The following is an 18,185-nucleotide window of genomic DNA, read 5'->3' as shown; positions in this document are numbered from 1 at the left end:
AAAGGAAATTGGATAAAACTGGAGTTTGATAGGCATGATCAACATGATAACATGATTGATCATGTTAACTGGGTCCTTCCTCCAGAGAGGATGACCTTTAATGATAAGATGGGTAGATGTATATGAAAAGCTGTATTTTAAAGTAAGTTTCCTGAGTTAGCATACCCCAGGAAGTGGGCAAGACACAACTATAATAAGAAAAGAACTTCTACTTATGTGAACTTTCTTAACATTTTTATTTCACTTTTTGGTGTATGTTTTTGGAAGTAATTATACATTACTACAATGTTATATTAATAAATAAATGTATAGGATATAGGTAATACGTTTAACATTTTTACTAATCCAAACAGTTGAGACCATTAAAAACCTTAACAACTACCAAACGCTTCAAAGGTCCCCAGTTCTTACTAAACCAGATTTGTCAAAATGAGCATGCAGTATGTACAACCCTAGACTCAAATCCTTCATCCTCTGAAATTTCACATAAACTTACCCTAGGCCAAATGTCTGATTATGTACTTCTGTTATGAAGTACTAAGCCTAGAAAAAGGTACAAACAGCAAAATAATCAACCACCATTTTTGTTCTTCCTTTTAAAATGAAATATTATGTAAAAGTTATGGTCCCACATGTTGTAGAAATTGGGTAAGTATGCAATACTACAAAACATGAACGTGGAATAAATGTGATGGCTCATAAAAATAAATGAACTGCCACTCATGGATATGCTTACTTTATAACCTTGGCCATTGTCTTTCAATTAAAGAGTTCACTAACAGTAGAGTTGGCTTTTCAGGATCATTTGAATAATGGTAAACATGCCTGACTGATATCAGTGGTCTTATTAATCAAATTAGTAAGACTTGGAATCTCTAATCATAGTCACTAAGAGGCTTAGTGTGTTTTACCTTGGATCCACAGTGCCTGGTATCCAGTAGATACCTTAAATATTTTGCTAATAAAAACAAAATCATCCCTAGAAATCTCTGGGGTATTAAGTTTCAAAACACAAAATAATAAAATGTATTTAATCCGTTTCTTGGAAGTTTATACATATAACTTATATATACATGTAATTTGTTAGTCTATCCTTTCTTCTACATATAAATTTGATAACAGTGATTTTCTATGTGAATTTATTAAACCACCTATATAGGAGTTCACCATTAAAGATAAATTTTATATTTTCAACCGTGTACTTGAGAGACTCATAGAAATTTAAATGCCATCAACAAAGACACCAATCGACAAAATGATAAGCCAAGGCCCTAGGTTCCACACACTGTTAAACAATATGTTAAATTCTTCAAGCACTATTAAGGCAACGCAGAGCAGTTGGTAATACCCAATTGACATTTCCTCTGAGAATCTGCCAAAATAAGAAGCTGGATGCACCGAATTTTTCTGTAAGTTGTGGATAGGTTCCATGTGTCCTCAGTGGTGGTGCACTGCATGAAACCAAAGTAGTTGAAGATTGATGATCCTATGTTTTAAGAGGCTCTAAAACATACTTCTTAGTCATCTCTTAAGCACAAGCACACAATACATTACAAAGGTTAACCAGCATCTTGAACCTGCCTACAAACCACACTTCACATGTAAACAAGAACTCCTACAAGTATGCTTTTCCATTGGCAATGAAGATAGGGAGGAGAATAAAGTGTTTATAAATTAGATGGAAAACATAAAAATAATCTTTCAAGTTAAAAACATTTTCTTTCAGGATCCATTAATAATTTACACACTATGAAATGCCACCATAATGTATAACCAGTGAAACACCTAGGTTGTACTATGAAACAGCCACATAAATGAAATGCCCCGAACTACAGTGATAAAACAGTAGCTGATAATTTACACATTCATTGTTCCCACAGTGGCCATTATCGGGCCCCCACGAGCATGTAGAATATTATTTCATGCAGCTGCATATGGTGTTCAGTTTAGATCACAACACTCACTGCCCTGAGGCTGAGCTGCTATTGCTGTGGGAACCACAACTTAAAATTTCCCAGCTTCGGGATGTGTAAATATCAGTTCCTGTATTGCTTTATTTTGTTGTTTTGTACTTCTAAAAAGCTGTGATTGAACACAGTTGCTTTTAGCATGAGTTATTTACTGAATTCCATTACACATAGAAAATGAAACTATTATTTATCCCAAATCAATATTAAAGGCCTAAAATAATAATTCAAACTACACAATGTTAAAAAATTTCCAGGTGAGAAAATATATTTCTTATCCTTTCCCTTCTCTCCATTTTATAGTAGAATGTAGCGGTTAAGAGCCAGGTTTCAAGAATCAAACAGATTTGGGTGTGAGTACTCATTTGCCAATTTTATATCCTTAGGCAATTCACATACCCCTTTTGTATTTCTATGTCTTCTTTTGTAAAACAGAAACAATAAAAACATCTTCTTAGGACTATTGAGAGGGATAAGAGAATCCATAAAATTGCCATAACATGGTGCCTAACACATAGTAATTGCCCAATAAATGTTAGCTGTTATTGAAAAGAGAAATAAATAATAAATGACATAAAACATACCTCAAATAAATGATTCAAGGCAGTGTTACACAACTATAATTTAAGAGTATATATTCATCTATTCATACCTTATACCTTACAATACAAGTTAATATTAAACATACTACCTACTCAAATAGAAAATGTATCATCCACATTTTAGAAACGTTCATAAAACCTGACATTTGTTGTGCTTTGCTATATACAAAGTACCTTCATTATAAAAGGTCTTTGAAATGAGAAAACATATGGAAAATATAAACAACTAAATGCAGTACACATCAAATAAATGTCATGAGGAGGAAAGCATTATGGGTTAGGTTGAGGAAATTTGCAGAGAAAAAAAACTAGATGTCAAGAACTGTGAAGAGTCTATGGTTTTGCCCTGCATGAAAGATCCTAACTTAGCCTGCATAGCTTCATGGATGCTAGCAGAAAAAATGAGACCCCTGGGTCAGAGACAGAGGGCAGTTCATTACAGCAGTAGTCAGAGTATCATCCTTCTATGCACTGGTTTCTCCAGTTGAAATTCTCACAAAGTGATGAGAAGAGAACCGGGGAACACTGGCACACACAGAAGGAACCTGAGCTTAGGGGACCCAAATACCTTACACAGGCAGTAATCACGTCTGCCCATTGCTCTGGAAGAGGACACTATACCTATCTACCAAGGCCGTCTGCGGTATAGACATCCTTAAAGGGAAAATCCCGGACAAAGGCCTCTCTCTGCTCTCAAGATATTCAAAAATGGAAGAGAACAATGGACAACACAATTTAAGCATTGCCAAATGGTAGCATTTGTATGATTGCTAGCAAACCAAAAGTAGAAATATCATTAACAGATGCTCTATGATAATAATGCCTTCTTTTACAAATTTTTCTCATGTTTATTTATTTTTAAAGAGAGAGTGAGTGAGCGAGGAGGAGTGGAGAGAGAGAGGGAGAGACACACAAGCAGGCTCTGTACTGGGGCTCGATATCAGGAACCATAAGATCATGACCTAAGCTGAGATCAAGTGTCAGATGTTTAAACCAACTGACCCACCGAGACACCCCAACAATGCCTTTGTAAAGTAACGTGAAATTCTACTCTATAATAAAGTCATACCTTTCACACTAAAAGAAAAAAATTTTTCAGTGAATTCTGTGTTCAACCAAACAACTAAAGAAAAATCAAGAATGAAATTTGAAACAAATGCAAAGTCTTTACTTCCGATGGACCCTTTCATAGGAAGCTATTTTTGGATGTGCACCAGAAAAATCCAAGAAATTCAATAAAGCAGTGGACAGAACTCAAGGAAAGCCCCAGCATAAGGTGAAAAGACAGCCCAGAGAAGCAGAAGCCAATTGTGATTAGAGCAAAAGGATAGAGAAGTCTGGAAAGTCAATCTGCATGAAAAAAAAAAAAAAAAATTAATAATTGGTCTGATGTTTTTGAACATTTGGAGAATATTTTGACAGACCTGATGGAGAATGTGGGGGGAATTTTTCAGAAATATACAGATAAAATAAATTTTGAAAAGGTCAAAGCAGTGGACTCCAGGAATAACAAAGGAAAATGTGTAGGAAAGAATATTTCATCATAGTACCTACTTACTTATGCAGTGAGCCACAAGTTACTATATAACGTGAGGCTCGCTATTACTTTAACTTAGATGATAGGGAGAAAATGGGGACATGGAAAGTAAAAGTGGCATAAAAGGAAAAACCATCTTCCGCAGTGACAAGTCAACAGGTGTTAATAACTGGTAACCAGGAAAAAGCAACATAAATATTTTATTTAGAAATATGGGAGTAAATACCTGAAAAAAATATCTGCATGAAATAGTCCCTCTGAGGAGACAGACTGGGAAAATCAGGAGGAGCAGAATAGAGAGTACTCCTTTTTTCATTAGAAACCTTCCAGTATTGTTTATATATTTTTATTCTGACTACATATTTGAAATGCCCAAAGGCAGGAAACCCAACGTTCCAGCAAGGCAGCATTCCGCTTTCATCTTTGGGAGCAGCAGACCACACGGCTATCCAGGGGCTATTCTTGTGGGTCCCCGGTCCACAGCTCAGGTGCAGGAAAGGACACACATCAGAGGATGGCAAGCATCACCCTGGCTTAAAAGCCTCACGCCTCACAAAAGCTGGTACCTCAAAACAACACCATGCGCTGAGTGGCTTGTCACATATTTATAGTTTTTTGAGTCCATGTGCAATTTACTAATCAGAGGTCACTTTTACCATAAAAAGATAGTTGATGGAAGCCTTTATCAGGTTTTCAGAAAAAAATAGCCCCCAAACCCCTAAAGTTTAAATTCTCATGCAGAAGAAGGGAAAGATTTTGTTAACCTTTTACCTACCATATTGTATTGACTAAGCAATTTTTTTAAAAGATGGAGGAGCTCTAGTCAAAGGAGAGAAAAGAATAAGAGAAAATGAATACTTGATAAGCTTGGCTGAGGAGAAAGAGTTTTAGCCCAGGTTTGAAATGTGTATTAGGCAAGTGAGGGATAAAGACATATGAATTTATTTGTTCCCTGCTTCTAGGAAAAATTAATTATCTTACTCTCTTCCATACTATGAATGATATAAAGGCCAAGCCTCACTTGAAAAAGCCTCAATACAACCAATGGACGACACATTCTGAAATCACAAGCACTCCCATGAACTATGTGTTTAAGAATACTAAATTTGGCTAAACTAATGATCTTTTTAATTTCAAATATTATCTAGTTGTATTTCTTCCTTCTTGAGTATTAAATATCTTCTCCATAGTCACAGATTTAATATGTGTGTGTGTGTGTGTGTGTGTGTGTGTGTGTGTGTGTGTATTTTCTCCAAAAACTCAAATAGATATCATTGCGAAGAAGTAAAGGATTTGTAATTGGAACACTTAAAAATTGAATGGTGCATCCATTGACCACCACATAAAGTAAGAGCAGAAATTTTGTAACTGGTTTGCTTATAAAGCAAGGAAATGAAAAGTACACTTTCTTCTTTACAGTAACATGATAAAAGTTTATCTAGAAACCAATCACCTATGTCTATATTTAAAGTCTAAGTTCCAAGGAATTAAAGATTTTGAATACATATACCTACAATTTTTAAAAATAACGTATCATTTTTAAAACATCTTATTAAAAGAACTGAAGTTATTTTGCCTCCTTAAATTTCCTGCACCCCTATCTTTGATCTTTATATTTATGAAGCACAAAAGGAAATGAAAGTTCTGATGTTATCTTGTTAAACAAATTTACAATATTTTTCAAGTGTTTTTATTATTCTTAACAGTAAAATAATTTAATGGGCTCAATTATATTGCTACAAAAATGCTCAACTAAACAGTCTTTTTCACACTTCTTCGAGTGTCTCTAAGACTTTCCAAACTTAATGAGAGTCATGTTAACTACTAATGAGCTACAGCACCCAAAAAATATTTACTTGGATGTTCACAGCATGAATTAAATCACTTTTTTGGGGGATCACACTTGGCAAAAAATAATTCCAAGGAGAATCTCTTTTCATGTCCCCTAAGTATCGCACATACAATTCCAGAAGGCTTTTGTGTTAATGTTGCCACACTTGATTAATTGGTCAAATCACCAGGGAAAAGTAATTTCCCATCACTTGTGGAAAACAATTGAAAACATCTGGGGGAGGGGAACGTCTCAACTGAAAATGATAAAGCTATGGCAACCTCCTAAACAAATAAAATCAGGAAATGGGTAATATAATTTTACTTCATGATCATTATATTCCACTTGAGTAAAAACATTTATGAAAAAAGCTAATTCAAATCCTTTAAGAATAGACAATGCTAGATAATAAGACCTTTTAAAATAAAAATATTTTTCTTGTACTTAGAGGGACATTAATAACCGTTCTACTTTTAAATGTAATACAGTTCATTATAACATAAACTGTACTCCACAGAACCCAGAGCTCAACACCAAATAACCGTGGGCTATATTAGGAATTACTCAGTACCTGTGATGTTAAGTATTAAATGTGAGCTTCATCCCCTCAACAGGATTCCAAACATTCTCATCTCAAGTTAATACTGATCAAATGGAATGGCAAACATAGTATTTAACACAGCCCATGAAATTTTCATTTACCACAAAAATGAAACATTTCCTGTCTTGGAACATACACAACATGACTCCACACAACCCAAGGCAAGAGAAGAGTCTGTAAAAGAAGAACAGATGGTGCTGATTTATGAAAGCTATCTCACCACAGACAACAACAAAAAGTATGTATCTCTGCACCTGTTACATGCAAAGTGGAATCTCAAAATGAAGTTCCAAAATGGAAGTCTGCTTCTTGTAGATTGTTAGAATTTCAGGGCACAGAGGAATCGTATTGGAAGACATCTGGTCCAATATCCAATCACATACTGGAATCTCTTCCTTCACTTTATTCTTCCTTTTTTCCTGTGCCCCCATGATAAGGAAGCCCTTATATATTACTCCTAAGCATCACTGAATTCAATAACTAATCCCACCTAGCATCACCTGACTCACTCCTATCCATGTTTATCCCAAACAGATGACCACTCAAGTATATGTCACCACTTCAGCAATACGGAAGCCACCGCACTATTTATAGTTACCCCACCACACACTAATGGCCAAGCAGCCCATTACGTGATAAGATTTTAATCAGCCTAATCAATCTGATTTCAAATGGAGCCTGCTTACCAGAATAACACAATTTGTTTTCTTTTGAACATTCCTGAAAAAATACTCTAATTTATGAATTGTTGAAACATAAGGACTTTGTAATCTGACCATTTTGCCTTTCTAACAATAACATTCTAGTCCTTATTGAGGTGACTTTTTTAAATGTTTTATTTTGGAGGTGCCTGGGTGGCTCAGTTGGTTAAGCATCCAACTCTTGATTTCAGCTCAGCTCATGATCTCACAGTTCATGAGTTCAAGCCCTGCATCAGGCTCTGCACTGCCAGAGCTTGGCATTCTCTCCCTCACTCCCTCTCTCTCTGCCCACTCCTCTCAAAATACATAAATAAACTTTAAAAAAATAAAATAAAATGTTTTATTTTGGAAGTAATACCTGGGTAAATAAAAAAGACTTATCTTATTCATTGGCTATTAAAATACCATATTTTTTAAAAATATAACTATTTTCATTCAAAAAATTTTCTCTTTGGCTTAAAAATGATTTCCAAATTAATATCTGATTAAGATAGGAACTGAAATAATTTTAAAATAAACTTTTGCTAGTGATGAGTGCAAATCACTTCTTGAAGAGGCAAAAAATACATTTTATAATGTATAATAAAAAATAAAAATGATAATTGCTAATACATATCGAGGACCTATGATGTGCCCATTAGTAAAGAATCTACTTCTTTAGTCTTCAGTACAACCTCAGTTTAATCCTCAACGTTGCCTTTAAGCATATTTCAATAAATAAAATATAAGGGATTTTTACAAATTATGTACAAAAACTTTTTTCCAAACATAAGCAAGCAACATGCCCACATAGTAAGTCCCCAATGACATGTACACAGTGCAGTTTGGATAACAGACCTGTGTTGCTGACATGCAAACTATTTGCTAATAAGATTCACTAAACACTGTACATGAGAGCACATCTAGAGATATACTGGACACACCCAGCACATGCAGAGCTACAATGAACCACTGACCTGGGAAGGAGACCTGCCTCTGCCATGTCCTTATTGATGTCACCAAGCCCTGCTTTCCTAATCTGAATAAAGGAAATAACTTGGTCTGTCTCAGAAACTGCGATGGGCTCACAGAAATCACTACATGCAAAGCACCTTACATATAAAAATAACATTTTTAGAGAAAAAAAGAATGAATTTTACTAAACATCTAAAACACAATACAATCCGCATATACACTCTTTCATTTAATCTTCACACCAAGGTAGGAATTTTCATTACGAGGAAAGTAGGCCTAGAATAGATTTCAGATTTCCCTGCAGTGGGTGAGCTAAAATTTTGAAAATGAGATCTGTGATTCTTGAGGTTTGTCAAGGTTTTTCAATATATTTTACTCAAGGAAGAGTGACCTAAAACTCTTAAGTAATGCATGTGATCCTACCCAACTAACTAGTTAGTGTCAGGGCCAGGATCTGTGACAACAAAAAATATAATAAAATTTATGTGGCAAAACAAATATTAAAATCTGAACATATAATAAATGAACTTTCATACAGAGTGACAATTACTATTAAAATTGGGGGGGGTCCATTTTAGGAGAAACATAGAAATAATGAACATCAGGAAATGTTATCAGTGGTTATATTTAGGTGGCAAGAGTATAAATGATTTTAATTGTGTCTTTATAGCGTTAAGTATTTTTACCACGAGCATAAAATCTTCTTAAAATAATGAAAGGCTATTTTTAGTATTTTTTTTAACCTTACAGTACTTTTATACATTAATTTTTATTATATAATATCACTATATTAGAATTTCTCTGAAAGTGACTTTGCAAAGAATCAAGTGCCTAAAAAGAAAATAGGACAACATAGGGCAGTACAACGATGGGATTACTCATTGGTATTGATATATATTATATTTAATTAGTCTTAGAAATCAAGCAGAGAGATTTTTTTAATTTTTTTTTTCAACGTTTATTTATTTTTGGGACAGAGAGAGACAGAGCATGAACGGGCGAGGGGTAGAGAGAGAGGGAGACACAGAATCAGAAACAGGCTCCAGGCTCTGAGCCATCAGCCCAGAGCCCGACGCGGGGCTCGAACCCACGGACCGTGAGATCGTGACCTGGTTGAAGTCGGACGCTTAACCGACTGCGCCACCCAGGCGCCCCAGAGAGATTTTTTTAAATCAATGTTTGGGTGTAGTATTCCAAACGGCAGAAGAGATTAAGATGAGAAAAAGACTTATTAAGATGCTGTATAAAATAAGTGAGATAATGAGAAGAAATTTCAATAAATCAGAATCAAAAAAGGAATGGAGGTAAGAGTGAAGAAGAGACACATCAAAACAAGTTCATCACTGGGCTCTGTGGTCCACAAGTACTTAAAAGGGTTTTCAATAGGGACAAAGATAGATATATATATGTTATATATATATATATATATATATATATATATATATATATATATATATATATATATATATAACATATATATATTTTACCCTGCTTTATATATATAGTATATATATATTATTATATGTATATGTATATACACACTACCCTGCTTTTCTAGGTGATAAATACATATTTCACCATTATTAATTTTGAAGGGCTTATTAAGAAAACATATAGTAGTCCCCAAAGTTCTACACCTCATTATTTTAAGTTGTTAATAAGCAAGTAAAGAGTAACGCATGGGTCCTATAACAAATCCACTCATGTAAACATGTATCAGAATGTGTACTGGTTTATTACTTTCCAATACAATATTATAATTTCTGAAATGAAATGTAGTCATTAACTTACTTGAAACCAATAAATGGCTTCAATAAAGGAAGTAGCTTTAAAAAAAATATTTTAACCCAATTTTCTAGTTGAATTCAATGAAGCAAAAAATTGTTGGTAGATTTCCTAGGGATCAAGCAATTGTATTCTTGTAAACAAAATGAAATCAATTATATGTTTGATACAGGTACATAGTGATGATTAGTTTGAATGCTCAATTTTAAATAATGGTTCAAAAGTTTATAATATTAGAGATTTACAATAATAACACTAATTAGGTATCCACTGTTGCATTGTCTCTAATACCCAGAATGTGATACAAATGCCAAACAAAAATTAAGATATTAAACAAATACACTAATTTAAAGTATGAAACACATATTATAATTGGTATGGCACCTTAGACAAGTGGTTAAAAACATGGATTCTGCATGATTCTGACAAATGTACCTTCTTTATATCTCAAATTACTCATTTATAGATTGGGAAGAGTAATACTGTCCATTGAGTTTCTATGAGAATCATAGGAGTTAATTAATGTAAAATACTTGGAATACTGTCCCGCTATGTAGGTGTTTGCAACCTCCTTCTACATAAGTAAAGCTAAATGTTGATTTATAAAATATCTTTTGGTTTTAAAAATAAGTCTGTCTTCTATCTTATACAAAAGTTTGGTTAAAATCATCAAAGTATGGCATGCTCTCCAAGAACACAATGTATTGATACAAGAGGAGGTCTCTCTTTTCCACCTTACATTTGGTATTTCCTTCCAGTTTTTTGAAACCATATAGGTTTTGTTTACATAATCAAGTAAAACATATAAATGTTTTAATTGATGTATTTTATTTCAAATTGTACAGAACACATTTTTAAATGATTTAATATTTCATCAATTCACTTATCATAGTATACTTTTCAACTCTGGTAATTATAGATCTAAATTTTTATGTTTATTCATTTTTGAGAGACAGAGACAGAGAGAGACAGAGCATGTGTGGAGAAGGAGCAGAGAAAGAGAGGGAGACGCAGAATTCGAAGCAGGCTCCAGGCTCCAAACTGTTGGCACAGAGCCCAATGCGGGACTCGAACTCACAAATGACAAGATCATGACCTGAGCCGAAATCAGTAGCTCAACTACCTGAGCCACCCAGGAGCCCCTAGATTTTAATATTTAGGATTATGTTTTTTGAAAGGAGTCTAAAACAGAATGCTTCAAATGACATGATCATTTTTAAAAGCTTAGTGCTAAATTATTTTCTGAAAGGACCAAACCACCTGATATTTTTACCAGCCTCATATTAAACTATACATTTCACAACTTTTTTTGTCTGTACTAGAAGACAATTGTCCACCAGATTCTTGCGTATTTGCATGTCCTGAGAACACAGTATCTCCCTCCCAAGGGAGGTAACATAACCTCTCCTATAACATAACCCACAGAGCCTGCAGGCCTCATATCTGGGCCACTGATGACACTTCCATGCGTTTGGGGACTGAACCAAATATGCTGATGCCTGTGCTGCTGGCTGTACTGAGAGTAAAGAAATCTTTCATCTCTGACCCTGGAGACTCATGTCCTCCATCAGCATCCATGAAACTGTGGCAGGCTAACTAGTTAGTTTAGAGGATAAAATTTTAGAGCCTTCTCGGTTCTTGACTGGCTACCCTAATACACGTGCACACACGCACGCGTGCGCATGCATACATACACACACACATGCACACAGCCACCCCTTAGGTAATCCAATCAACAAGAAGCCTGGTTGTCATTCTAGTTTGAATTTAAGATTACTAGTGAGACTGAATATTTCACCACGTTTGTGGTGCTACATACTGCTCTTTGTAGGTTTTCTATTCATTTATTTATCAGGACCTTGTGCTTTCTATGAATTTTAACAAAACCTTTATAAGACTAGTAATATTACTCCTTTAAATGTCATATAGATTACCAATGTATGGAGCATGCTCACTTTGAAGCAAATGAAGGTGCTGATAAAAAGGAACAGTACTTTATAAGAGCAATTTTCTCCTTTGTTTTCCTTCTGCCTTTAATAAGGACCCTTTCCTCACTTCCTATCACCTTTCCTTTCACCCATGTCCCCACAAATACCACTCTCTGCTCTAAGGTACAATCTTTAGAAATATTTCCAACCTAAAATGGTCTAGAGGAAAGAACTATTTAGAAGTGGTGACTGCCTAGAATGTCCATTTCAACACACTCATTACTAAAATTTCGTGAATCAGAGAAATGAATTAAATGCTCAGAGATCATTTCATTAGATTTAATAACCATATCATTTGCTTTTGATTACACAATTTGATCCAATTATGTCAGTACTTTTGGTTTCCTCAGGTTGTTCCCTCGGGATATAATTAAATCCGGAATTCATGATTTGCAAATGGACTAAAAAACTTCAGCTCATTTTGTATGAAAGACGGTCTTATCAATATTTACCAGAAAGATATGCTTTCAGAAAAAAGAAACTCATCACAATTTTTAGCATAAAATGATTGAATAAATGTTATTTAGGACAAATAAAAATATAAAATACAACAGATACTAGTTACTTTCAGTTACAAAAATAAAAGGTTTGAAATATTTATTTAGGTCATACTCAGGGATAGTAACTGTTTTACTCTTGAAATATTTACTTCTGAAATTTCTAGTAAAAGAGCATCAAAGAGGATTATCTGTTTTCCAAGTAATACACCAGGTTGTTCAGACTACTAGAAATAGGAACTTTCCCTCTTGAAAAGAGATTATTAGTAGAAAATTGACTTTGTAACTAATAACAGACCACAATGAATTTTAAAACATTAGACAGTAAGTATGTTTTTAAAAAGCCACAACACCTATCCATTTAATACCATGACTCTAGATGGTAGGCCTGTTTATGCCTGTGAACACTGTGCAGTATCTTTAGATAAAGAAAAGGAGAGGGAAGTACATTCAGAAAACTTTCACACTTTTTCTGTAAAGTCAGCTCAGCCTTTGTTATTCAGATTAGCTTTTCAAGGGTCAGAGCTACCTTTTTTCCCCTTATTCCAGAAATCTTCTGAATACCAAATACTATTTCCCATTCAAAACCCTGAATCTGTCATTAGGCAATTGCTAAAATAAGTCTCAAAGCTCTCTCACCCTGATTCTTCTTTCTCTCTGTAATCCCCACTTGCCTGATTCAGATGTCTGTATCAGCAGGTTCCATTTCTCAGGCTCTGGTCAACTCTTGGGCATAAAATGTGAAACTCACTCCTCATTTGGCCACACCACTTTGTCTCTGTTCTCTATCATTGTGGAAATCACTTTTACATATGAGAACTCTTTGTAAAAATGGAATTGCAGGGAGTTTGGGGGATTCATAAATATTCTTTAGGGTAGGAAGTCAGTAGTAATACAATTCCATCTTCTTAAAAGAATCATTAAACTATGAGAAAAATTGTGGCATTAGTAATAACGTTGCCAAGGTCAAAGTTGTTGAATCAAACATATTTGACTAGGTCAAAGACACGTGCGCTTCCAGACATTTTTCTGACAGTTTAAAGAAATGCCATCAAGATACAAATTATATTTTTAAAATAGGAGCACATATATTGTACTCCACAAGCCTAATGAGGGTCTTGCTATGGTGCAGGTGTCTTCTCAATGCACTTAAAATTCTAGGACACCTTTAATAAAACACCCCCAAAGAACACTCAGCCCTGTCTTGTGTCTCTGATAGGATGGAAAAATTTAAACCAGTTTTAAATCACATCCTCAGGCAAAATCCTGAGATATCTCTCAAAGCAAGCCACTAAGAAAGCACTGGGAAATTGTAACCTGACAAGACCTACCCCAATATCCTTCTAGCAAATCTTCCAGGAACTCATGGAGAGAGGGGTGGGCATCCTGGCAAAAGACCCACACATGTGGACATCCACATGGGATAATCAGAAATTTGACCACTCAGGTTACAGAAAAAAATCAACGCAATGACAGACTACCAAAGCAGTATTTTGGAGGGATAACCACAAACTTCCAGCAATTGGTGTGAAAATGTGATAGAACCAGAAGTGCACTGATAAATGTCTAACAAGTGGCTTGAAAACAAAAGACCTAGTTTGTAGTCTTTGCCAACACCTGTGATACAAATACCCCACCCCACCAGCAGATTTCAAGCTACTAACATAGTGTCATTGAACAGAGCTGGGAAGACATCCCCACCATCAGGTAGGAGCCAGCTCTGGAAGTGATTACTAAAGTAGTCTTGAGTACTACTAGAAAGAAAGGAGAGTTCTTAGGAGATTAGTAAAGAAAATTAGTAATATAAAGTATCAACACTCCTTTTGACTTAATCATACTTGGCCAGATTACTGCTTAATTTTGTTTTAGATCCTAACAGGGATATTCATATATCAGATGTTTAAATCTTATATGAACCAACCAACAAATGAATTACTATCAACCAATGAATTTATAGCAACAATAAACCACTCTAACAGCAAAGGATCATTCTTATCTAAAATCAAACACGACTTACATAAAAAGCCAGTGATGAGGGCATTAGACACTGTAGGGCATCTGGTCACTTTTGCAGCACCTCGATGAAACCTGAGAGAGGGGCCCCCTTGGGCGGTTCATGACGCTGGGGTGTAGAGCACAGGCTGCACTTCACCCCAACTATCTCCCTCAACAAGGCACTCACCTAAATGCAAGGCCCTCTAGCATAACATTTCTTTTTAGTGTTTAATAATTACACCTGTCAAGAGCATACATTCTGAACAAAACATTTTATTTTATCTTATGGATATTTTAGTTAAATACTGAAAAACTACCTCAGAGGATAAACATGAGTAGAAAGAGAGAAAACATGTATCAAGATTGGTAACATTAAATATCTTCATGAATGTGCCAGGGACTATATATATGTGCTGTTTCTGTTCTACAACTACAGAATTCCAGCTCAAACTGGTTAAGTAACCCACCTTTTGTCAAACAGCTGTCAATTCACAGAAACAAGTGTGTACAAATAAATCTACCATAGTCAGGGCACCTGGGTGGCTCAGTAGGTTGAGCATCCAAATCCTGATACTGGCTCAGGTCATGATCTAGTAATTTGTGAGGTTAAGCCCCACATCAGGCTTTGCACTGACAGTGTGGAGCCTGTTTGGAATTCTCTCTCTCTCTGTCCCTCCCCTGCTCTCGCTCTCTCTCTCTCTCTCAAAATGAATAAACATTTAAAAAATAAAATAAAATAAAATAAAATAAAATAAAATAAAATAAAATAAAATAAAATAAAATAAAATAAATCTACCATGGTCAAAAGGAGAGCATCCTGAGGGCAGGACAGGTTATCTGTAAAGAATACAAACACACCCATTACCATCATCACAAGGTGTAAATATGAAATGGAGTTTGCCTGGTGAAGATCTCACAGGGAGGGAAGGAGCAGAGAACCCGCAATCACCCAGCTCTTGTCATGTCACAATCAGATGTGCACCACTGGAAGGGGTCCAGGAGAGTAGTCCCACTCCCACGACTCCTTGCACATTTATAAGGTGGGCTGGGAAAGAGGCTGCACAGAACATCATGAATAATGATCAGTAAGGGCTTCCTGGTCAAAATGAGCCAGGTCAGAAGGCAGTTGGCACAAATGAGCAGTTCTTCCAGTGAGCAAACTCAGAAATTCATTAAGCATGAATCCACAGTCAGGTTTTCCTCAGGCATCTCTGTGCTCACACCTAACTCAGTCCTGGACTCCAGTGTTCTAAACTTGAAGCTTGGTTCTCCTGGAATATACTGGACTACTAACAAAAGCAACCTACGACAACATGAGTTTGAAACCATGGCCAGACCCGGCAGATATTAACATCAACATCCATTTTCTGGAGACAGGATGCAGAAGGTGAGAATATAAACAAATGGAAGAAGCTAGCGATGAAACAGCACCCGAGTTCTGTGACCTTGTATTTCTTAAGTAGAGATCGTATTTTGGGACTGTGAAATATTTTTTAACTCATGAACTGAAATGACCACATTTGGGTAAGAATAAATTCACTTAGCAGTATTAAAGAAAATGTAAAGAACCTGCATTACATACAATTTTCTTTTCTTAAAAAACAAAACATTATTTTGAAATTTTTCAAGCCTACAAAAAACTGAATAAACATATTCAACACAATGTACCTTTCATCTAAATTCACTAATTACTAACATTTGTCTTCTCTCTCATATATGTTTTATTTTTGAACTACTGAGATTAAGTTGCCATAGATATTCTTAAAGTCAACTTGAACATAATGAATTATTTTCAAATAGAAAACAGAATCCAGTTATCTAAATTTATTTTGAATTGGGAGAAATTTTTGTAAGGAACTGATAGAAGCATATGTATGTCTTACTAGTTTTCAATTACCAACAGCATTTATTTTGTTTAGCTTTTCTGATGTTGACAAAAAAACAAAAAGGAGAGTATTACATTAAAATTGCAGAAGACCAGAAATTCAGGACTGGAGATTCCACAGGTATTTTTCAATATAGTAGAACTAAAATGCCCTTGAATTAAGACTACAAAGTGATTTTATAAAAGTCTCCACATGGAGAAATGACCAATATCCAACCTAGAAGGGATAAGGTTTGGATTTCAGAGTATGTGAAAAGTAGCAAGGCAAGCCTAAAATCAAATGTAAAATAATATATAACTTTTGTTTAGTAAAAGAAACTTATTGAAGTTTTTCTTAATTAAGTCTATAAAAGTAAATCAGTTTCATAATTGTACATTTTCAAATATGTGGATGTACTGTTTCTATTAAAAAAAAAAAAGTGTAATTCTACCTGCCAGACTGCTGAATGATGAACTTTGAGATTTAATAAGTAAATTTTTTAGAGTTTTATCATGAAACTCTTCAAGACAGTAAAGTGCCACGGATGGTGCTTATTATATGTTTATATATTTATTATATATTTACTTTGGACATTACCTGCATTCCCAATGGGAACGTGAAGTAACTGTTGTTCTACTATACTTAATTTTTTCTATTATATGTGGGAGCAAATAAATTAAAGGTGAATTTAAGTATCCATCATTACCGTTCCTTAGAACACTACTTTAATCTGTTTTAGAAATCTTTGATTTTCTAGTCTTCATGGAGTAACTACCTTTAAATCATCGCACTTGACACAAAGATGTTTACCTGGTCATGTTCTGTTTTCTGAAGGCAAGTGATTCCAAGCTTGTCCCAAGAGTGCATTAAACTTTTTAATAAAGACACTATGCATTTATAAAAATAAATATACAATATAAATTGATTAGTCTTAAATGTCAAAATATAATTTTAAATTAATACACTAATTTTAAACCAAATAAATTTAAAGAAGATGTTGGATGTTGAGGGAAGAATGGGATAGAGGTAATGCAAAGAAACATTTAACGCAAAGGAAATCAACCCACCTTAGTTTTGGGGTATATGTGTCTCTTTAGCAATTTTTTAAAAAAATGGCAGTGTTTCCCCATCATTAAGTCTTCTCATAAATGATTAAACTAGTGCTAAAGTACACAGAATAAAATATGAAAATCCCACTTCACCCTTACAATTTTATTCCAAGTCACCTCTTTAGAATTAACCATTGCATGCAATTTGGGGAAAAAATCCCTTTAACTCACTTTTTATATACATATAATCTTTATATGAAATGAAACATATATATTCTGTGAAACTTGTTATTTTCACTTAACAGTATGTCTCAAAAATCTTCCAGTATCTATACAGATATTTTTATCAATTGTTTCAATGGCTGTAGAGTATTCCATAGTACAAATATAAAATAATTAATATAGCCACTCCTCCATTAATGGACAACGATAGCTTGTTTCCAGTATTTTACTACTGTAACAATTAGCACTTAATGTGCAAACATTTCTTTGGGTAATATTCCCATTAGCAAAATTCTGAAATCAAAGACAGATACTGCCAAATTCACTTTCAGAAAGGCCTCATTTCCATCTGTAGTACATGAGTCATCTACCAGGCCACATCATTGCAAACACTTGATATGACAAGTAATTTTATATTTGTTAAACTATAGCCAAAAAAAAATCAATATCTTGATTTGCAGTCCCATAGTTCCTAGTGAAGGTGAGTATCTATTTATAAAAAGACAACTACTCTTTCATTTTCTTTGAAAATGAATAAAATAATTTTAATAAAAAGGGCTTAATTAAATGAATACACTAGAGTGAAGAACT

At 34.5% G+C, this 18,185-nt stretch overlaps 1 protein-coding gene across 18 annotated transcripts in view; it reads right to left on the bottom strand.

Annotated features, from left to right (window-relative positions):
- PARD3 (par-3 family cell polarity regulator) overlaps positions 1-18,185 on the bottom strand; it is a 680,086-nt gene that overhangs the window by 298,710 nt on the left and 363,191 nt on the right. The window lies entirely within an intron of this gene.

This window comes from Puma concolor, chromosome B4 (assembly GCF_028749965.1).
Source record: "Puma concolor isolate L17-30 chromosome B4, mPumCon1.1.hap2, whole genome shotgun sequence".
Classification (NCBI taxonomy): domain Eukaryota; kingdom Metazoa; phylum Chordata; class Mammalia; order Carnivora; family Felidae; genus Puma; species Puma concolor.
The sequence above is the reverse complement of the archived record's forward strand: the minus strand, read 5'-3'. Positions and strand labels throughout refer to the sequence as shown.